A 6,040-nucleotide genomic window follows, 5' to 3' on the forward strand; every position below is an offset into this window, starting at 1 on the left:
ATACATACACTATATGGCCAAAAGTAGGTGAACACCCAAGCAAATGATGTTGCCACCTGAACATTACCCCCATATGCGACTACTGAACATCTAACTGCAAAACCATGAGCTCCTCTCCACTGGAAAGAAAATTCCACGAGATTCTGAAACCTGGCTGCAGGAATTTTCTCCCATTCAGCCACAAAAGCAGTAATGAGGTCGGCCACTGATGTTGGGTGATAAGACCTGGCTCGCAGTTGGTGTTCCAGTTCATCCTAAAGGTCAGGTTTCTTTTTTAATGGCCTGGTTTTGAGCACATGGGCGTCGTCATGTTGAAACGGGAAAAGACCTTTCCCAGACTTTTGCCCAAACATCAGTCTATGCTGGAACTGAGGCCTGTTCAAATCATGAAAAACAGCAGGTGTCCACATACTCTTCTGCTCATATTCATGTAACCTTTCAGTTCTACATGGTGCCAGTGTTCTGCAGGCAAAAGGTTTTAAACTGAATTGTGTTTCTTTGTGTTTTTAAAGCACTAGTCATGAGTGATTTTTTTAAATATATGTATTGTATGCATTATTTACTTTATTCTCTTCGGGGATACACCGTGGCAACATGTTTTTTTGATCAAAATGTCGAGCCAATAAAGCTTCTGTCTCTGTCTTCAGAGGCAGACAGAGAGACAGATCAACTTACACACAATATAAACACAGGGGATTTGGAAGGTATTACAGTCCTACAGCAACAACGCAGTTTATGGAGCATTTTCTCCTCCACTTTCACTGCTCGGATTGAGAATTGAAAAACATGTCATATCAGATTTATTTATAGTGCTTCCTACAACAGATTCCTTGCAAAGTGCTTACTCTACAGCAGAGGGCTTAAATACAGATGGAAACAAGAGAGTACAAATAAATCACAAATTTAAAGATGAGGCTAAAGCCTGTATATATATGTGTGTGTGTTGTGTTGGCTGTGTTGTTGGTGTTGTGTTTGTGTGTGTTGTGTTGGTGTTTGTGTGTGTGTGGAAAAGCTCAAAGTAATTACCACTACACCTCATCTGTTCAACACCAACCTTTCCACCGAACCAGACCTAAATGTGTCTGCTGAACATCAAAATAAATGAGCAGAGAGCCGTTGAATGCCTCCAATATTTAAAACTTGACTGAGCAATAATTGTGGATTGATAGGAATTTAATTATTATTCTGGTTAATTAAAATTATTAATATTAGTTTTAATCAAGCACCAAGTGGAAAAAAAATTACTTCTGACAAATTAATTAGTGAATGCAAATCTCTGCAGTTGTGCATTCTCCTGCGTTGGCCCAAATCACCTGGAGACATGACAAATTATGCAGACACACACAGAGACACAGGCACATGATGGCACAACAACATGGCACAAACTTAACCATTAGGGTTTTTCGTCCTTGTTATTCACGTGGTAAATAAATTAAATAACCTTTAGGCCTTCGAAGCAGGTGATGTAAAACAATTTTGTCATTTTAGTGGTGGTCAGTCTCTTATTTGATGTGAAATTCAACACAGACATTTACTTTTAAAAGATTTGTCACAGACTTTCACAGAATATTTACATATTTTTCAAAACAAGTTTTTGTTGGGGGCACTTCTGCTTCTGCATGATAGTGGGATGTTTAGGGGTGACATGAAGAGACAGGGGAGAGTGAGATGGGGACAGACATAAAACAAACATCACCAATTGAAATCAAACCAATATTGTTGAATTGTAATTGGACCACTTCACTACTTGTGCATGAGAAAGCATGGCATACTGTCTTCACCTATTCAAACACCGACTGGTGGCAGCAGCCATGCAAGACACTGGGCTGTGGTTATTTATCTTGAAAGATTGGGCAACAGGCCTTAGTTCCAATCTTTTTCTTCTTCAAACTTAAAAAAAAATGTATATATATATACAGTATATGTAGCATTGCGTTAGTTCAGGCAGAGCAGTGAAGTCGCCGCTGTATTGGTGGTAGTATTAGTTTCCTATGCTTCAGAATCACTGGCTCATCCAGCTGCTTGGCTAATGGCGTCCAATCATATTCATGCGGGTGTACAGTGCAGACATTAAACCTGACACAACTCATTATTACTCTGCTGATACACTTATGCCAACATCATTGGCTGCCGCGGCTCCCTCCGCCACCCCAACCCCCACCTTATGTGCTTTATTTTAGTATTGCTGATTTAACCAAGATTCATGTGAGTTGATTAATGGGTGATTAGCTTTTAACTAACAACGCTGCTTGCTTGTTGGAGAAAACACATTTCGTGTTACTCCTCTTAAAATTGAGGCTTTTAGGGGCGTCTGGAAGCCGAGTGGTTAAGATGCCATACTGTACAGCCTAACTGCTGGGGATGTCTCTTACTCATTATCCCTATCTCTCTATCTCTTGATTTCCTGTCTGTATCTTTATCAAATCAAACTATCAAATTAAAGCAAAAACTGCCCCCCCCCCCCTTCAGAACTAAATAACGGTTTTATTGCATATAAACCGTATGTAATTGTTTGATAAGTTAAAAGAGAAGCTATTACACACCAGCTGCAACAGCTACAGCATCCTTTTCTATTATTATTGTACTGTTTGTGTTTCTTATTAGCTTCCGTCTTCTGCAACAACCTAATTTCCCTCAGGGGCATCAACAAAGTGTCATCACCATTTTAATCACTTGATTGATCAAGCCATGTTTGATTTGCTTTCTGTGTTGCCGAAACAGTTCTTGACTGTCTATCCTCTTAACTGTACTCAAGCACAGCCTTGTGTGACATATTTTAAATCACTGACATTTTTCACAAACTGCAATGAAATTTAGGAGACTCTTTGCTGAAAAAAGAATAAGAGATAAACCTTTCAAAATGAACTATCATCTCCACAATCATGTTTCTGCTGCCAGCCTGCTCATGTGTCTCTCTTTGGACAAACAAGAACATGTTGCCGAGTATAATGGTTGTATTTTTAAAAAAAAACATGAGAATTAAACTGTTGACTTCCTTCCATACCAATTGGATATCTAGAAATTTGGAACAATGCTCCTCAATCTCTTCCATTTGTATTCCCACATTTCCTTTGCTTTTCGTGACGTGGTTCGTCTCGATTCTAACTGTAGGACCTCAATCTCCAATTCCAGTCACTTCCAGTCTTTCCAATAACTACTCAACCTGATTGAACCACCCACTCTACTACCTCCTACACTCCCCGAGGGAGGATACGCACTGCTGAGAAGTTTGGGAGAGGGAGACTGAGAAGCAGGACAGCTGGTGTGTAGGACTTCAGTAACATAATAACACTTGCCATTATATGGTAAATCATCCAATGGGAGGCTCCTGCCAAGCTTCAGCCAGCCAATTTATGTTTCCATATGTATGAAGAGATAGAGAATAGGTGAGGGGGAGATGCTGGGCAGTGGTGAACTTGATGACAGTCATAAGGAAGTCAGTGTGGGTCCTGATGTATAGACGTATAAGAAGAAGAACAATTTGACAGCTTTTACGTAGTGTGGAGAGAGTTTAACAGAACGTTTGGTGACAATCGTAAGGAATTTGGATATTTCTAAGACTCATTGTTTTCTGTTTATACCAATCTTCAATGAAAAATAGCCTGATTTTAAATGAGTTTGCAATCTGTGTCTCTTGCAGCAAGTAGTCACTGCAGTGATCAGTTAACTTTTTCTGTTAACAAGAAGAAAATTCCTTTTGCAATAGTGAGAAGGCATGAAAGCATGCAAACAGCACTGTTCCTGTGGTTATTATAAAATGTTATGACTGCATCTTTCCCCAACCTTAACCAAGTAATTTAGTGTTCAAACTGAACCAAAGCAAACTTTAAAAATGGCAAATCTCCTGCAACTATTTCTTGATGTTTCTCTTTCAAACTAGTTGTTTTTCCATTGTGGATTAAACAAACAAGATGCAACATGTTATTTTTTTTAGCTTCATAGTTACTAGCTGTTTCACCCTGCTTCCAGTTCTCATGCCACGCTAAGTTATTTGCCTGCCGGCTCTCTCCATAGTAAGTGTACAGACATGAAAGCCTGAGTAAGAATATTTATCCAAAATGTCCAAACGGTTCCTTTGAACTACATATTGCACCATACAAAAATACTTTACCAGTTTTTTTTTAAGAATCAAAATAAACACCAATACATTTCTCGATAAAGAAAAAACAAGCTGAAAATAATAAGCCCTTGATACCTACAAAAAGAGGACTCAAAACACAAGTAAGTCATCTTGATAAAGAGCTTTACTGAATGCTTACAGTCTTAAAGGTTTTAGCCACAGGTTAGGAGAGCGATCAGTTAGAGAGTTCACTTGAGGAACTACGAGGCGACAGCAGTGTTTGTGTTGTAGTACGCCGTGCGTGGAGCCTAGTTGGAGAAGTTTGGAGGAGGCACTTCACAGGAGAAGAACACCAGTAGAAGCTTCATTTCCAGCTGTCAGAGACCCTAATGCTGCTGCAGCAGACGCTGTGTTTTGGGACTAGGCCTGTTCCTCCTCAGAAGCAGAGAGTGTGACAGCTGTAGAAATCCCCCAGCCAGGTACGCCGCAAAACTCCCGATCAACGTGCACGTGTACACACACTCGCAGACAAACACGCGGGCTACGTTCCCTTCTTGCCCATTAATATTACATGCAGCACACTTTGGCATAATGTACACTCACTTATCATTGATTTGCGCTCTCTCTCTTTCTATCTCCCATCCCTCACACCCCCCGTTGGGCTTTTGAGATGTTAACCTGTAAATAATAAAACTTTTGCGCTGCCGGTGACATTTGGTTGCTTGCGAAGGAGGGGAGGGAAGAGCGGAGAAGGCCGGAGGGTGAAAACTTGATGAAATTGAACCCTTTCCCACGTCATGAATATTTTCCACATCACCAGGAGGATGCTGGGACTTATCGGAGCTGTTTGTACCCCGGCTTCAGCGTAATTCACAGTCTCCACCAGGAAGAAGCTCGTGTCTGATTGGTATTTAAACCATCCGCAGGACATAAAAATGGACAGAGGCAAGGCGGAGAACTGGGAGGGCTGAGCCGTACGCACATGCTCAATCTGCTAAGTAGGTGAGCTGCAGTTGGCGTTGGTGAATTACTGAGAGTCAGTTGTTGTATTGCTGCAGCAAAAAAAAAAGCCCTGGATGAGAGAATGACCTACATAATGAGGAGTGGAGCTTGGGTGATGAGGCTTTTATGGAGTGACAGCTGTTCTACCTGCCACTGTCACCTTGACAGAGCAAAGGGACTCATCAATAAACCCCAAACTAATGAGTGTCATTGTAGTTTATAGCATAAGAGAATGGGGACAACGTTATCCCACACGTCTGCCATATTAAGCACACCCTCAACCACCCCCACAACCAATTTATGACAAAGATTTTTTTGCTTATCCAGCACTATCGTGGGTATCATCATTTTCTGAGCTACCGCTGGTCCCGGTGGACTTGACTGGAAGTGTCACTCACTAAAAAACTTTACTGTGGGGAGAGAAGGGACTACTTCCTCATTTTCAGCAACTGTGCCAATGCCCAGGTGCTCTTTTCAGGTGCTACAGTATGCACTTTGTCTGACTGAGAGAGACAGGTCTATGTCTGGCTTTCCTATCATCTCGGGCTGCTCTTTGCCTCAGTGTCAGCAGACTGAGCCTTCCTTCCTGTCAGTCTGCCGGAGCTGATGATGAATTATAAAAGGCCCTGCTCTCCTGGAGAATACAGATGTTTCCACACACACACACACCTACTCTCTTTCGTACTGGATGGCTCCACACACTGAAAAAGTCTTATCGTGCTTGCGATACGGTCGATGGAAAATGGGGACTTATTATGCGAGCTCGATGAGAAAACAGGGGCTAATTAACTTGAATACAAACACGTTTGGCTTCTCGAGCTTTTCATCTTAGAGAGGGGCTTCTGTTTGCCATATTTCTTTGACTGCTGATCTCCATATGCATATTTTTAAATGAAATATGGAATGCTCTTAATGACTATGGGACAATTATAGAAGTCGTAATAATACAGTTGAAATCCTCGCAGTGATGAACCCGGC

At 41.3% G+C, this 6,040-nt stretch overlaps 1 protein-coding gene across 6 annotated transcripts in view; it reads right to left on the bottom strand.

Annotated features, from left to right (window-relative positions):
- The window catches only part of LOC118334671 (receptor-type tyrosine-protein phosphatase mu-like), a 162,745-nt gene that overhangs the window by 17,261 nt on the left and 139,444 nt on the right, over positions 1 to 6,040 (bottom strand). The gene's annotated exons all lie outside the window — the stretch shown is intronic.

The sequence above is a fragment of the Morone saxatilis genome, unplaced genomic scaffold (genome assembly GCF_004916995.1).
Source record: "Morone saxatilis isolate NCDOM2014 unplaced genomic scaffold, NCSU_SB_2.0 Contig23, whole genome shotgun sequence".
NCBI lineage: Eukaryota > Metazoa > Chordata > Actinopteri > Moronidae > Morone > Morone saxatilis.